The sequence below is a fragment of the Selaginella moellendorffii genome, unplaced genomic scaffold (genome assembly GCF_000143415.4).
Source record: "Selaginella moellendorffii unplaced genomic scaffold, v1.0 SELMOscaffold_61, whole genome shotgun sequence".
NCBI lineage: Eukaryota > Viridiplantae > Streptophyta > Lycopodiopsida > Selaginellales > Selaginellaceae > Selaginella > Selaginella moellendorffii.
In genome coordinates this window covers 262,445-278,499 of record NW_003314322.1, presented here as the reverse complement: position 1 = coordinate 278,499, position 16,055 = coordinate 262,445, and the positions used below count along the sequence as shown (strand labels likewise).

The following is a 16,055-nucleotide window of genomic DNA, read 5'->3' as shown; positions in this document are numbered from 1 at the left end:
AACCTGGTAGGACAAGTTAATAAAATAGTACCACGTATGAAAATAGTAATCATCCTTCTATATTTAAAAGAGCAAGGGCAACATATTCAATCAAGATTTTTTTCAAGCTTAATGGTGGAGATGAAAACACGTGGCAAAAAAAACAGTTGAGGGTGAAACATTTTTTTTTTTAGGGTAAACCAGTTTTTTTCAATGCATTTTTTGAGGAGAGCTTATCACCGCAGCTGTACACCATGAGGTTTGCTCAATGCATTTTTCGAGGAGAGCTTATCACCGTGGCTGCACACCATGAGGTTCACTGCATGATTGCATTGGTCCTTACGTTATATACCTTGTGCTCATGAATCTTTCCTTTATTGTCCAGATTGTACTTAAATATGCCGTTAAAGAGACCTCTGACTTCCCACGGCACTTGTGGAATTGTGAACGAACCATCTGATCACAATAGTGTGCTGTCCAAAGGCTGCCAGGTGCTCAAGATTTCCACCCAGATCAACTTGAAAAGCATTCTACCATTCAGCCAGAGCACCTGTATAATACACTTGTAACTCTGTGAAAGCAGTTTACTGGATCTCTGAAAGAGATGTCCCAGTTCTTTCTTTTCCCTCTGAGTTGAGAATGCTCTTTTTTTGCAGTGTATCTATGTGTCTCAAAGTGTATTGGCAGGATTGGAGTAAAGGTTAAGCTCATCAACTCGGAATTTCCTTTGTTTAAAGGTAAGGTTTTCCATGCAATGCTTTTTCTTTTATTCTTCTTTTTTTTGCTAGAAGGTCTGTCCACCGATCTTGGTTTTTCAGGAGTGGATCTTTGATACCCTAGCAAATGGAGAGAAGCACGACTAAATTTCAGACATTTATCTTGCAACAAGACAACCAGTTCTGTGCGGATTGCAGCTTGCAGGGTCCCCAATGGGTGTAAGTCATTTTCACTTCCATCTTGCTGCATCTTCTGTTGTTTCTCCAGCTGGAGTTATAATCTGTGACAAATGCTATGCTGTTCATTGAAGCATGGGAGCTTCTGTATCAAAGGTAAATGTAAATAATCTCTCTTCCCAATTTTATGTCCTTTTTCAACAGTTTATGTCCATAAATTCCAACGACTGGACAGACGAAGGGTTGAGCTTATGCTGTTTATTGGTGGCAATGCAGCTGCAAATGCTGCATACGAGGCCTTTGTTCCTAAATCTTGGCAAAAGACCCATGCTGGAATCATCCAATCAAGAGCAATTAGAATTTGTAAGGTTCAGGAGATGCGAAACTGTTTTCTATATTTATTTTTCAACAATCAATGTTGAAAATTTTCTATGGACTATTTTATAGCCACCTTGATAACCACAATTCACAACTCTGAACAAGATTGTGTTTGAAGAAAACAGAAAAGAGTGCAACGAAAGCCAACATTCCTTTTTGTCTTCATACACATCCATGTTGAGCTTTGTATAATAAACACAAGGTCCAACTTAATAAAATGAAATAATCATACATTCCATCACACTATACCATATACTCTCACATACTATACTATATCAACTATCACACTGATGTACATTCAATGTCCATCAATGTTCTGGGATTAGACGCCATGATCAATACCTCTGTTCATTGTATCTCTCTCATTCATCATGACCCCATATCCAAGAATCAGTAGCATGGGTTCAACACCAATTTTTTTTTTTTTTTCCGGTCACAAGTACATTGACAGTAAGAGAATGGGTAGTTATACCAGTGATCCAACAGAGATCATAATTTTTACATGCTCCAGTGGTTTTATTTTGAACATTTAATTTCCCAAAAATATGTGGTTGAGGATGCCTGAAATTAACAGTGATTTATGCCTGAAAGTAACAGCAATTTTCTAAGAAAATTTGAGGATTCTAATCAATAAGTATAAGCTACATGGTAAACTCTAAGTGAACTTGCAGGAAAAAGAAATGTAGTATCAAATGAAATGCTCCAAGTTTCCTCTAAGCCGACAGGCTAAATGTATAATTTTCAAGCTGGTTGATAAATTCTATAATCTTTTTGTGTGTGTTATTTGAATACTTACTTATTGTGACTCTTTTGCCATGAAGGGCACATAAATTGATGGCTTCAAAGAGTTGGACAAGGTAGTCCTCAGCAGCATGTTGCTCTTTTGATGGAACACTTTGCATGCATGACAGTTGGAACCTGATGATTTTGATCCTTTTATGTCAAACTGGTCTTTTCTTTTCAAATACTAATAACAATTTTTTCATAGACTAATATTACTTTTATTCTATAAAGTCTAATCTACAACAATTCTTTCTTCATACATATATCAAGCATATCTTCAGCATCATCAAATGGATTGTATTCGAATATTTCTTTAGCAAAGTCCGGACTAATTTGCAGCACAATGCCTTCAAGACGGATTAGCTTCCAGTTTTCCACCCCTCACTTTGGATGGTACTCATTCATACTGTTAAGAAGCCATTGAGCCATTTCCTTTTTAGTTCCTTACACACGTCAAACGGAACGCCATATCCATAATGCAATGCCGAGAAGACATACGGATGGATTCCTCTTGTGTTTCTATCAAATACCTTTTGTACTTCTGCTTTGTTTGGTAGGTGATTCTTATTATACTTCTTGCCATTTAGAATCTGTGCTGTGAATACAGTCAATCCTGCATGTGATAGATTTTTTTTATAAAAAAAGGTAGAGAACAAAGAGTATAGCATCCACACTAACCCGGTGCAACATTCTTTCTCTTGTTGATTCTCTTGAACTGTTTGACTTTGCTTATATATGTTGTAATCTTTCTTGAGACCCCATCACTGCTAGCAAAGCCATACATGTATTCTGATGGTGGACACCCAAGCACATCAAGTTTTCGTGCTTGACTGTCAGTTGGAAAGAATCTATAACGTTCACAAGGTTTCATTAACCATCTTTTTGAATCTAAATCTAAATTACCTTCCGTTTATCATGAAGTCACGACGGCATACACGCTTAATTCCTCTTTTCTCTATTTCATGTGCAAATTCATTGCAACACAGCCAGTGGACTATTTTTGATGTGTTCAAGCTCGGGTCTGGGTATTCCTCATGTAGCTTGAGCTTTCTCATGTGTAGATCCATTTATGATACTAGATTTTGACACAACACATTATAAGAAAGACCAGATACTAAACAACAGCATGGCTGTCCATTCGTCCAGTGTCAAAAAGGTATGTTTTCATGAAGATCTCATACATGAAATTACATGATAGATATGGAATCATGGTAAATATTTGCAGTATGCTTTTTCAGTATAATGAACCACAAAATTATCTTAGGGAAGCTTCCTACATGTCCCATCAATGTCTTGAACCAGTTACCAATAGAATGGATAAATTTTCAAAAAGAGTCTATCGGTCAGCCCCATATTAATTGTAAGAAACGAAAGTAAAAACCCTAACTGATAAGAACACAAACTCTAGGGTTTCAAGACAAAAGAACAACCATCCCTTGATGGTGTCTTCCTAAAATCTATTTTCTCTTCACTACTGCCATACAGCTCTGTGCTCAAACTACTCTATTGGTATTTTACACTTAATCCACTTTCAAAAGCAAAATGAACACAAGAAAAAGACAAGCAACAACAGAACTGGTTTTGAGCATTTCTGAAAATGTGAATAACACAAATGCACCACACATTAACGTACCAATGAATCACTATATACAGAAGAAAATGGGGCTCCTAAACACAAATCATGAAGGAAACTGTGAAGAAAACTACATAGGGCCAATGGACAAACAATGTGTCCATTGCAGAGCTTTCCATTTTAATGCAGAAACAAAATCACAATGCTGTCATCACGGTTGTGTCCAAATAAAAAATAGAAACCATTTCTGCCAGAGGTTAACCATCGAAGAATTTTTGGGTGGCAGACCATACTACTTTAAGATACACGGTCAAGTGTATCACCGTATGGGCAGCTTCAGACCACAAGACGATCAAGAAGCAATGTATTCACAACTCTATATTCTAGATACGGCACAAGCAACAGAAACAAGAATGAGAAATATGCATAACAAGATCAAGAAGCAATGTATTCACAACTCTATATTCTAGATACGGCACAAGCAACAGAAACAAGAATGAGAAATATGCATAACAAAAAATGCGACTGGGAACTAATGTACAGATTAGATGTTCTCTTACGAGAAATCAATCCCTATGCAAAAGCATTCAAGATGTTGCACGAACTTGAGAATGAGATGTCTCTTTCATCACAAGAGATTGTCATGTACATCAAGGGAGAGAGCACAACAGATCCTCGAAGATACAATGCACTGTGTTCAAATGAAATTTCTGCCATTTTTACAAATCCAAGTGGGAACCCACCATTTGACCGTAGTATAGCAGTCTATTCAAAGGAAGAATCAATGCAGGAAATATCAATCATTTCATCATGTTGTGACCCTATGATCTACCCAATTCTTTTTCCCAGTGGAGAGGACGGATGGTCAAATGATATAAAATACACAGATAACGGCAATACACTTAAACGTTGTAATGTCACAATGATGGAATTTTATCAACACAAATTTGCTATATGGGGCATATGTCACAATGGCATAAGAGGCATATATTTCAACCCTGTGTTGACAGCAGGAAAACTCACACAACAATACATGGTCGATACATACACCAAGATTGAAGGTGGCCGACTAACATGGATAAGAAACCACCAACGTGAGCTACGTGCTGAAGCATATGGTGGCCTCTCAGATTTCGTGAAAAACAGAGCCGAACAGCAAGGGGTACGTGCTAGAAAACTAATAATACTTCCATCCTCATTCACTGGAGGCCCACGACAGATGAATCAGAACTACCAGGATGCCATGAGCCTTGTAAGGAAGTATGGAAAACCTGATTTGTTCATAACATTCACCTGCAATCCTAAATGGAAAGAGATCACTGAAAACCTTCTACCTGGACAAACAACTGCAGACAGACCTGACTTGGTTGCACGTGTGTTCCACATCAAGAAACAAGACTCATAGATGACATTTACAAACAAGAAATATTTGGCCAGGTCAATGCTTATGTCTATGTGATTGAATTCCAAAAAAGAGGACTGCCACACTGTCATATTTTGGTGATCCTTGGTAAAGATAATAAAATCAGAACTATTGATGACATAGACAATATAGTTACTGCCGAAATACCAGATGCCAGACTAGACCCAGAATTATATGAATTGGTTAAAAAGCACATGATACATGGCCCTTGTGGGCCTGAATTTCCAAACAGCCCATGCACGAAGGATGGTGAATGTAAGTCACACTATCCAAGAGATTACTGTGAAGAAACACAGAATGTCAGTGGTCAGTTTCCAGAGTATAGAAGGCACCAAGGACATACAGTCCTAATAAAGAACAAACCCTCTGACAACAGGTTTGTTGTGCCATACAACAAGTACCTCTTACATAAATACAGAGCACACATAAATGTCGAGGTAGGAATCTCCTGGTACAAAAGTGTCCTTGCAAATTCATCAATCTTGTTTAGCTCAAACCATTCTGTGCCTTTGGTTTTTTGGCCTCTTTGTAATGCAATCTCTTCCTCACCATCATTGAAATAAATATTTTGAAGTTTTTCCAGAGGGATGTCCAGTCTCTCAATAGAATGTGATCTCCCATGTAAGTCATATCCATAGATCCTCCATATTCCTTCTGATGGGGAGACCAAGCAGCCATTTTTGAAAGACTGGACATCCACCTGGAAAACCTTCAATAGAATGTGATCTCCCATGTAAGTATATCAAAGATCCTCCATATCCTTCTGATGTGGAGACATAGCAGCAGTTTCTGAAAGCCTCTATTTCGTCCCAGTCTAGTACTTTTTCAGGGGTCTAGTTCTCATCCCTTCGAAGGTGTACCTGAGTGGTATACATGGAATTCAAGAAACAGAATGTGGACACCACGCCAACGTGCATTCAAGGTGGTCGGTAGAATGTACACTGTATCACCGCATGACTTTGAACGTTTCTCCCTACATATGATCCTGCTCTACAAAAAAGGTGCTACAAGTTTTAGTGATTTAAAGGTATTAAACTGTGTTGCATATGACACATACCGTTTTACTGCACAAGAAATGGGACTTCTACAGGATGATTGTGAGTGGGAGAAATGTTTAGAAGAGTCATTGACATTTCAGATGCCTGCAAAAGTAAGGTATCTATTCAGTGTCATGTGTTTATTTTGTGAGCTCATTGATCCCAAAAAGCTATGGGATAAATTCAAGGAAGGCATGTATGAAGACTTGGTCCAAAATCACAACTATGAAGCAGCAATGCAACATGGATTGCATGAAATGTCAATATTACTCCAGGAACATGGCAAGAAACTGTCTGACTATGAGTTACCAGATCCAGAGTTTATAGGAGATAACGAAACAACAACTGAAACAAGCTGTGTGCCATGCACACCTGACGAAGCCGAATTACTAAAAACCAAATTGAACATGGAACAGCTTCACATATTTAACAACGTCTTGAATGCAATACAAAACAAAAAAGAAACAAGCAGATTATTCTTTGTTGATGGTGTAGGAGGCACAGGGAAATCATACCTTTTTAACATGCTGATAAAATATATCACTGCTTATGGCATGAAAGTCTTAGCAGTCACGTGGACAGGAATAGCAAGTACTCTTCTTGTAGGAGGCCGAACAGCTCATTCAACATTTAAGCTTCCAGTACCAATCACAAAAACATGCACCTCGGACCTGCAAGAGAATTCAGCACCTGCCAAGGTCATAAGAAGAGCTGACCTGCTCATATGGGATGAAATAAGCATGGTACCCATTCACGCTTTTAAAGCTGTCGAGAGGGTCTTGCGTGACATAAAAAACTGTGATACAGAATTCGGTGGCATCACATCAGTAACAGGAGGAGATTTCAGACAGACATTACCTGTTCTAAAAAGAGCCCGTTGCACACAAATTATCCAAAACAACGTGAAATCCTCACCAATATGTTGGAAACTTGTAAAGTTCTCATTACATACAAACATGAGGGTGAACTCTGAAGAAAAGGAATGGTCTAGATGGCTTGTGAAGCTTGGAAATGGTAACCTACCTAGCCTCCAAGGATTCAACCAAGAAGCTATAAAATTACCTATCGACATCCAGAGAACAAATGATAGATAATGTGTTTGGAAAGCATATTCAACCAAATGACCCAAACCTATTGCAGAAAGCTATTCTCACGACTTTAAATGATCTCTCTCTACAAATGAACAACCAAGTTCTTTTGAGAATGACCAGCAGAACAATAACATACAGAAGCATTGACATTGTAGAAACAAATTCGGAAGAAGAGATGTTGGACTATCCTGTAGAATTTTTAAACTCAGTAACACCATCTGAAATGCCTCCACACAAGCTACAGATAAAAATCGGATGTATTGTAATGTTGTTACGCAACATTGACACTAAAAAAGGCCTTTGTAATGGCACTAAACTAATTATAACCAAGGCACTACCAAATGTTATAGAAGCTGAAATTCTACATAATGGTATGCAAGGAAAAAAAAGTCCTCCTACCAAGAATCTCTTTAAAACCAACTGAAGGAGACATGCCATTTATCCTTAAATGACGACAATTCCCAATAAGGCTTGCATTCTCCATGACAATTTGCAAATCTCAGGGACAAACATTATAGAATGTGGGTATCTACTTGCCAAGACCTGTTTTTGGCCATGGTCAACTTTATGTTGCACTTTCAAGGGGAACATCAAAGAAACAAATTACAATGTCTATTGAACAATGTGAAGGACAAGGTATGCTCCAGGACCATAATGTCTATACGAAAAACATTGTGTATAACAAAATTCTCTAGGATTCATGTCACCAATGTAACAAATGTCCTATCTATCCCAGCGGAGCTGGATTCCCTGCTAGTCATTACTTAAAAAAACAAAACAAATTTAGTTTGTAAGGTTCAAGTGTATGGCTACAATGCCATATATTAATATTACTATAGTGGGATTTTGGCAACCGTCAAATTGGTTTCAATCCGAACTACTCACTCCTATATATAAGTTAGGGTTTTTGGGCTAATTGATATACACATTTCTATATTCCCTTTCGGCCCAGGAAGGCTGTACCCAGTGTTGGGTGATGAGCTGCCCACCGGGAAGTCCAAGACTAGAGTGAATATGGACCGACAAGCGGGGTAGCTTGGTGAAGTGTTCAAAATCCGGCTTTAGTTCCCCCGGGAGATGGACTGGCCAATGCTCCCAGTCCAAGTGTGGGTGGCACTACCTACTTGGATACTTGGTGTGGCTCAATGAAACCTCGCTCTAAGCCCATGGCTAGAGCACCCAAAGGCGGAAGGCAGGGAGAGTACCCACAAGGCTCGCGTAAGGCCACGGTGTTCCGAAATGTTGCCCCAAGGTCCTAATTTGTGAAAAGGAAGAGGAGCTGTCTTATAGTGTAGAGACCAAGGATACGGTTATGTGAGGAGGAAGTCCCAGAGGACCGTGGGACTTAGTGGTCAGGCCTGTGGGCCTTGATCCAGTGGCAGTGTTGGCGAACACGGCCATGGGCAGAAAGGGACTTGGTGGGGACCTGAAAGGGGATATTGGGGAAGGCTATTCCTCATGTCTATGGGCATCCTAAGGATGCTAAGGAGTGGATCTGGGATGAACACTCATGGACAGATGGCTTAGTCTTTGAGAGACGGGATTGTGATGTAAGTGGTGTCAGACCACCGATGTGACCAAGGTGAATGGGCATGGCCTTAGTGTAACGGGCTGATATGTTAGTGGTACCTTGGGATGTCGGTCATGGGATCGGACACGTGGAGCACTTGGACCAAGTGCAAAGGTTGAGTGGCAGGGATGCCATTCTCAGGGCTAGCAAGCCCAAGTCCAAAATAGGACTTATGGAGGTTGTGAGTGAGACTCCTCCAAGTGGTCAGAGGTGTGGTTAAGTGACTAAAGTATAATGGAAAAATTTAGTCGCTTACAGGTATATGGGACATCGTTGTGTGACTAAAAAGCTGCACAGGTCTTTTTATTGGCCGGAGATGCGACGTGATATTATCTGGTATGTGGATAGCTGTATTTGGTGCCAAACTCGTAATACTCCCTCTCGTGCCGCAGAAGGATGGTTGGAGTTAATTGTAGATCCCATCCATTTGAGTTGGTGGTATTTGATCTTATGGGACCTTTTCCACATTCGACTGCTAACAATGAATATATTATTATTGTTTTTGACTATTTGACTTGTTAGGTGGAAGTTGGTGCTCTTGCTAATGCTTTTGCAAATGCTATTGGATACTTCCTCCTCAATCAAGTGGTGTTTCAGCATTTTTGTTTGGAGCGGATTTTTTCGGATAATGGTCCCGTATTTATAGCTGAGGCATTTCATGTTTTGACGTCTCGGTTGGGGATACACCACACTTTCATGAGTGTTTATCATCCACAATCAGACGGTTTGGTGGAACAGTTTGTTCAGACATTCAAGGGAATAATCGCGAAGTACATGAACTTTTAGCATTCGGATTGAGATGGTTATTTGCCGTGTCTTCGGTATGCATATATCATAGGGGTGCAAAGTTCTGTTGGTGCTTCACCATATAAACTCCTATATGGTCATGATCTAATATTACCAACGGAGCTAGGTTTACCTTCACGATTGCTATGAGCTGCCGATGTTAGGTTGTGGGATTAGTATTTGACGAGCATTCTTCCACTTGTCTGAGTAGAGTCTGTCGAACACTTAGGCCACGTACAAGTGGGACAACGACAACACTATAACTCCCATCATCATCCACCTGCAGAGTGCAAAGTGGATGACTTGGTGTTAGTTTGTTTTCCCCATCTTATGATGGTCTTTCATTATTTTGAGAGGAGGGGGTGATGTGAGGTCCAAATGTATGGCTATGATGCCATATACTAAGATTAGCATAGTGGGATTTTGGTAGATGTCAGATTGGTTTCAATTCAGACCACTCGCTCCTGTATATAAGCTAGGGTTTTTGGGTTAATTGATATGGACATTTTCTGTATTCCCTTTCCATATTCCATGCAATCACAAGCTGAGTCTGCAAAAATTATGTTAATGACATGGCATTAATATATACTTCCAAGAGCCTCTTTCAGCTTCCACTTGTTGCAAGACTTCAATGCTAGCATACAATCCAGTCCTATAGTTTTGTAGTGGAATGTTAGTGGTCTGTTGTATACATTGGAACCACATTCTAACTCTTATATATAATAACAGTAAATAGTATATATTAAGAACATTTATACAGTACTGATTTTATACATTAATTACTAATACACAATAAGATCAAATGAATCTTAATATTTATGCAAGAACCATGGCCTGCAGGTTCTGTAATATATGTGAATGAACACCTTGGGGAAGAGTTTCAGGAGCCACATATTCACAGCTATTGGGCTCTTCTACACATATAGCTGGAGACCCGCCAAGTCCAAGTCATACTGCAGCCTCTAGAGGTCTGATATCACTCTACAAGCGACAAGCCAATCACTGATGGCAGCCTGCTGGACTTCATGTGTCAAGTTGTGAGCTTTGGGCTGGGACTCGTGAGATTAGACATTCGCCAGGAGTCTGAGAGGCATACAGATGTTATGAACGCCATCACAAATCATCTCAGCCTGGGTAACTACAGAAGCTGGCCAGAAAAGAAGAGGCAAGAATGGTTGCTCACAGACCTCCGCAGCAAGAGAGCACTCTTTGGTGCTGATCTTTAGATGACTGAAAAGGTCCAGGATGTGCTAGGCACATTCTATGTTATATCCAAGTTGCCACCCGACTGCTTTGGAGCCTACTTTATCTCTATGGCTACAGCTCTGTCCAATGTTCTCACAGTCGAGCTTTTGCAATGAGAGTTCCAGGTGAGCAAGCCACTGTGGGTGTTGAGAATCATGGATTTAGAAGCAGCTCTAGCAGCCATGGATTGCCTCTTTTTGATCGACTGGTATTGTAGTCACAGCAATGGGAAGCAGGAGGAATGATCTGTTACTCCAACTCTGGAAAGGACACAAGGAGATTATGTGGTGCTTAGCAACAGTTCCAGATGCAGGGAAAATAAAAAGAGAATTTTTATCAAGGCCTTTTTTATGTAATTGCCTTGGATGATTGGACACGCCATCTTGCAAATCATGGATTGTTTTCTTCTCCTCAATTGCTTCTTCTCACAGGTGGACAAGCTTATGGCAGCTGAGGGTAAGATGAGAATATGCATGATGAAGCAATGTATACTTACCCAGGTTCTTGAGTTACAGGGTGATGCTGCTGGCTAAGATCTTGTAGTGGTGGATGCCATGCACAAAAAAAATTTTGCAAGTCAGATCTGTAACTCATGCAAGGCAAATTGCAGGGAAAAGTAGAATCAGTATGATGGGTTTGGTAGGGTGACTGCTGTCAATGGCTGACACATCATTGGAGTATGCTCTATGACCAATAAAGAACTAATTTTCAATTATAATCCTGTGAAGGAGGCGAAGTTTGCTCTTTTTCTCTTTATGATTGTGCAAGAATGACTCATTGTCTTACAGAGAAAAGAGAGGTACAACAATTCATTTTGTTAACGGAAGCCAGTATTGTCATGGGAGCTATCTTAATCTTGGAGTGGAGTTATGAAGGAGCGGCATTGTTTGGTATGTGTTACTTCTAGCCTGGTGACAAAGTTGGAGCTTGAAGAGATGAGACAGGGGTTGTTGGATCTTGCCTACTAAACAGTCAGTTGGATTGGTTGTTAAAATATGGCCTGACAGGTTCATTCTAAGTTTTAAACTTAGATCTCAACTCACATTTTATGAATGTGGAACACCAACTACTGCCTAAGAAGTGCTAAAGAAGAGGAGAAAGGATGCCAATTTCTCTTATGAACTCGGTAGAGTCGACACTGAGAACAAGGTTTGAAATTACATTAAAGGAGACTTTGAAAGTTCGTAACTTATACAGGCCAAGGGTGTCTATATAGAAATTGTCCACCTCCTCATGTTAGGCCACTAATATGCTAAAATTATGCTAAACTCCATCAAAAACCATTTTGTGTAAGGGATTCTGTTTGTAAGGGATTCTGAGTGCATATGGACCCGCATTTCATAGCATAATAGGTTTGGAGTTTGGCTTCAAATTTAGGTATGCTACAATAATTTTTGGTAGCAAGACACTGATATCAAAATATTTCTAGATCACAGAAAAAATATCGCACCTAGACTTCTATCAAGACCCTCACTTAGAGTGCTTCTCAAGCTGTGTCTCTGCTGTGCACAATCCTTATGCCCTTAAATCATGATACAATGCATGCACGAAGGTGGTCTTGTCAGGATGGCTACTGTGGTGGAGCATTCCCTGGAATACACAAGGCTTAATTTGGGAAACCATTTAGATTCCAGGCCAAGAGCATTCACAAAGTCCTCTCAGTTTTTTTGAAAGTAGACCTCTGAACACGTTGCATATAGCATGACCAATTTCCAAGGACAGTGGAGGTTGCAAAACCAGCTCTATGCCTCATTTCAAGTGGCAGTGGCCTTGATGATAGAGCCATGTAAGATCCGGGTACATGGTTTAGGTCTAGAGCAGCATCCATCACAAGAAGAACATTGTTTTGGTTCAAAGTCCAAGACTGGTCTGGCTGATTCTGTAATGAATCTCTTCAACTCTTTAGAGGTCTCCCACTTTCCCAATCTGGTCTTCCACTGGGAACTTGATGTCCAGTCTGCTCCCGGTGAAATTGGGCAATTTGTTCCAAGCACACCGTCTTATGAACTTAGACAACATTCCTGGAAGAAAACACTTAAATGAAACTATCCACCGTTGCAAAACATATGATAGAGAAAAGCTCGAGATCAAAGTAGTTGGTGTTGTTCATAGCAAGATAGGGATATTTTCCTGCATGTCTCCCTGCAGCAGAGAGCATTTTTGAGCCTTGGCATATCATCCCAGATGGCTGCCATGACCTTGGTGCTCTACGACATGGTGCTCAAATTATCCTTGCTTGGATCTATAGCCACTAACAGCATCGCCTGGCCTGGATCTGGGATTGAGCATTGCTGATCTCGATCATTTTGCTTATGCAAAGAAAAGAGCCAAGATAGGAGAAGGATGTAAGCCAGTCTTCTGTTTTGCCTCAAATTTCTATCCGCTGCCACAAGCCAAGGTCACGCTCTTGCTAATTACTCTCAAGAAAGATCCTTCCTTGGCAGAGAGCCCTTTGGTTCCACCAGAGGCATCTGATAAAATTAGAATTATTTTTCTCACATCCACAGCCCTTCCTTGGCAACGCAAACACAAAGAGCCATTAACTCAAAACTCAAAATCACCTCTTTACCATTAACTCACAACCACTCCATTCCCATAAAGAAATACAGTTCGCTCAGTCACCTTTCCTAACCTTGAAGATCGCCCTGTCTGATATAGCTGCACTGCTACATAACTTCATCGGCATTCTCATACTGCAGATCTCAGGGTAATTCATCTATCATTAATCTCGCACTAATTTATTTCATTCATGATATATAACGTATTCATAATGTCTTCGTAAACAAGCTTATATGTGTGTGTGTGTTAATATGTGGTTAAGCTTATGTCAAATAAACATACGTACAAATATGTAACGTATTCACAGTTGATTTATATGATTCGTATATCATATCATGCTCATGTTTTTATACTTGATAATTATATTGATAACAGATCTCAGGGTACTTACATAATTGGAATCTTATCATTGAAAGTCCATAAAATCCACAACTAAACTGTTCACTTTGTCTATCAAGCTCCTCCTCACTCCACTCACAGCATTCCGCGTTGAAGAGAGCATCGAGACTGCTTGCTCCTCGGGTATTAACGCAGCATCGACTTAGTATTCGAACAAAATCCCACAGTCAAGAGTTCTCCAAACTTTCAAAACACCACAACACTTACAAAGAATGGAATTTCATTTGTCTCGCCGTTACAAACACTATTAGAAATCCACGATAAAACCTACAGAAAAACTCTTTTGTATAGCAAAAAAGAGAGAAGAAAAGAGAAAAAAAGTCTAAGTGAAACCAACCAACCTCCGAGATTTCATTTGCATCACTGTATGGAGCAATAAGCATCGATGCTAAATCTTGCTCCTCATCATCCAAACGCCACCAGGTATTGATTCTCTTCACCACTGACTTTTGATGGTTTGGATCTCTTCTAAAACATATCATAAAAATCCTTGCCACGTCTTGCTCTTGGTTCTGCCTCGGCCTGCAAGTTTCATGGATGGGTTCAGAAGAGAGGCAGTAATAGCAAAATTTCTGCACAAAAACGAGGATTAATTAACCAGCGAGCTATATAACTATCCACCTTTTGCATTTCGCCGTCAAGCCATGATAGGCTCAAAAGCTTGTCTTTGTATGCACTGGCAGCAGAAAAATTGTGGCTATCAATGTCCTCGCTTATGAGCTCATCTTGCACGATTCTCATCATCTAATATGAGAAACTCGTCAGCTAGAAACAACAAGAAAGAAAAATCTTACACTGCGGAGTTGATCAAGCTGAAAACCAGGCCTTCCAGCAGCCACAATGCAGTACCATGTTGCTACATCTTTTCCAGCTGCGGAGAAGTCCGTGGGATCACATCAGAGTTTGGAAGCCGTGATGCTTCGCAGCTGAAAAGCACTCACATCAAATTGCAATTCAAAAGATAGCAAAAGGAGGAAGAGCCTACATGGTACTTACCATGAACTTTATGTTCTTCCACAGTTTCCATGAAGGAGTCACGGGTCAATTTACCTGCAAAGTGAAAGAAATCATCTCAAAGAAGCCGAAAAGAAGATTCTTACCATAAACAATTATGGGCTAGACACCTGGATCTTTGATGAAAACTACTGCCGGTGCCAAGCCTGCTCCACATGCAAAAGCATGAATGAATTCACGTGATTATCACTAAAACTACTGGCTTTTCCAAATCGAAGCTTCCTCTTGCCTCCACAAAACACATCTGAAAGACATCAACTCGGAGTACTTCTTGGCTGCTTCTCTTACGAATGGAAGTGCACACTCTCTTGTGCCAGAAAAAAAAAAAACTTTCACCTAAAAAGAAGTGAAAAAGAGAGATTTTGATTAGCATCGTAAAAAAAAATTTATGCTACTATAACAGCACCTTATGCGGTCCAGATTTTTGAATGAACTCGGGTATCTGCGTGACTTTAGTCAGTGCTTGTTTTAGATTTTAGTGAAAATTGTGGCTACCAAGTTCTGAGAAGAATAATAACGAATGCGAGGAAGATCGAGAAGCAGCCTTGCTGTTCCAGTCAAGTATAGAATCGTAGCTGAGGCCTTTGGAGTACCTACAGTGTTCGTCAGGAAAAGCAGAACAAGGTTTCATGAATTTACCAAATCAGGCATTTTAATTCCCTACACCCCAGCGGCTTGGCAACAAGAGATGGAATTCCTGAAGAAAAAAATGAAAGAAAATAGGAGGTTTACGTGTGTATGGCATCTGATCCACCTCTTTCCTGCCAAGAGCTTTGCGAGTTGAACTTCTCCTAGCTTGACTCTCAAAATATTAATTTGGCCTTCAAGAACTTCTGCTGGAATCACGAACAGCATGGTTGGAAAAAAACACGAACACGCAAAGCATTACCCAGACTTTCCCACACTGGTGAGATCCCAAACTTGCCCAGTCTTTTTATTTTTTCCGTTCATCTGCCTCTCATCTTTTACTGGATTTGATGATTGAAGCTGCCAAACCATACCAGTGCTGTCAATTTTGCCTTCATCGCTGTCATTTCCCTTTCATCAGTGTCACTGTCGACCTTGTCGAAAAATGACAGACAGGAAGGGCCTTTCGCTCGTCTTTTAAAGCTGAACATAGTAATATTTTAAAGCTGAACTGCAGGGAGAATAGAGGTAAGACTTTTGCAGCTCTCAATCTGCCCTAAAAATTTCCTTGATTTGGAGCGTCATTAAAATCACATTGAAGCGTTGCCACCCCTTTGGCACTTATGCCATCTATTTGACAGTGAAGAATATGTTCCCGATCCCTCGTATCGATGATTTGCTTGATCGTCTTCGTGGAG

General features: G+C 40.1%; 1 long non-coding RNA gene across 1 annotated transcript; it reads right to left on the bottom strand.

Annotated features, from left to right (window-relative positions):
* Positions 1-14,618: 14,618 nt before the first annotated feature.
* LOC9644902 lies at positions 14,619-14,834 on the bottom strand. The gene is made up of 3 exons (XR_002994136.1): positions 14,817-14,834; positions 14,713-14,766; positions 14,619-14,642 (listed from the first exon to the last, which is right to left on the bottom strand). It is a non-coding gene; the product is annotated as an uncharacterized LOC9644902 (long non-coding RNA).
* Positions 14,835-16,055: the final 1,221 nt, after the last annotated feature.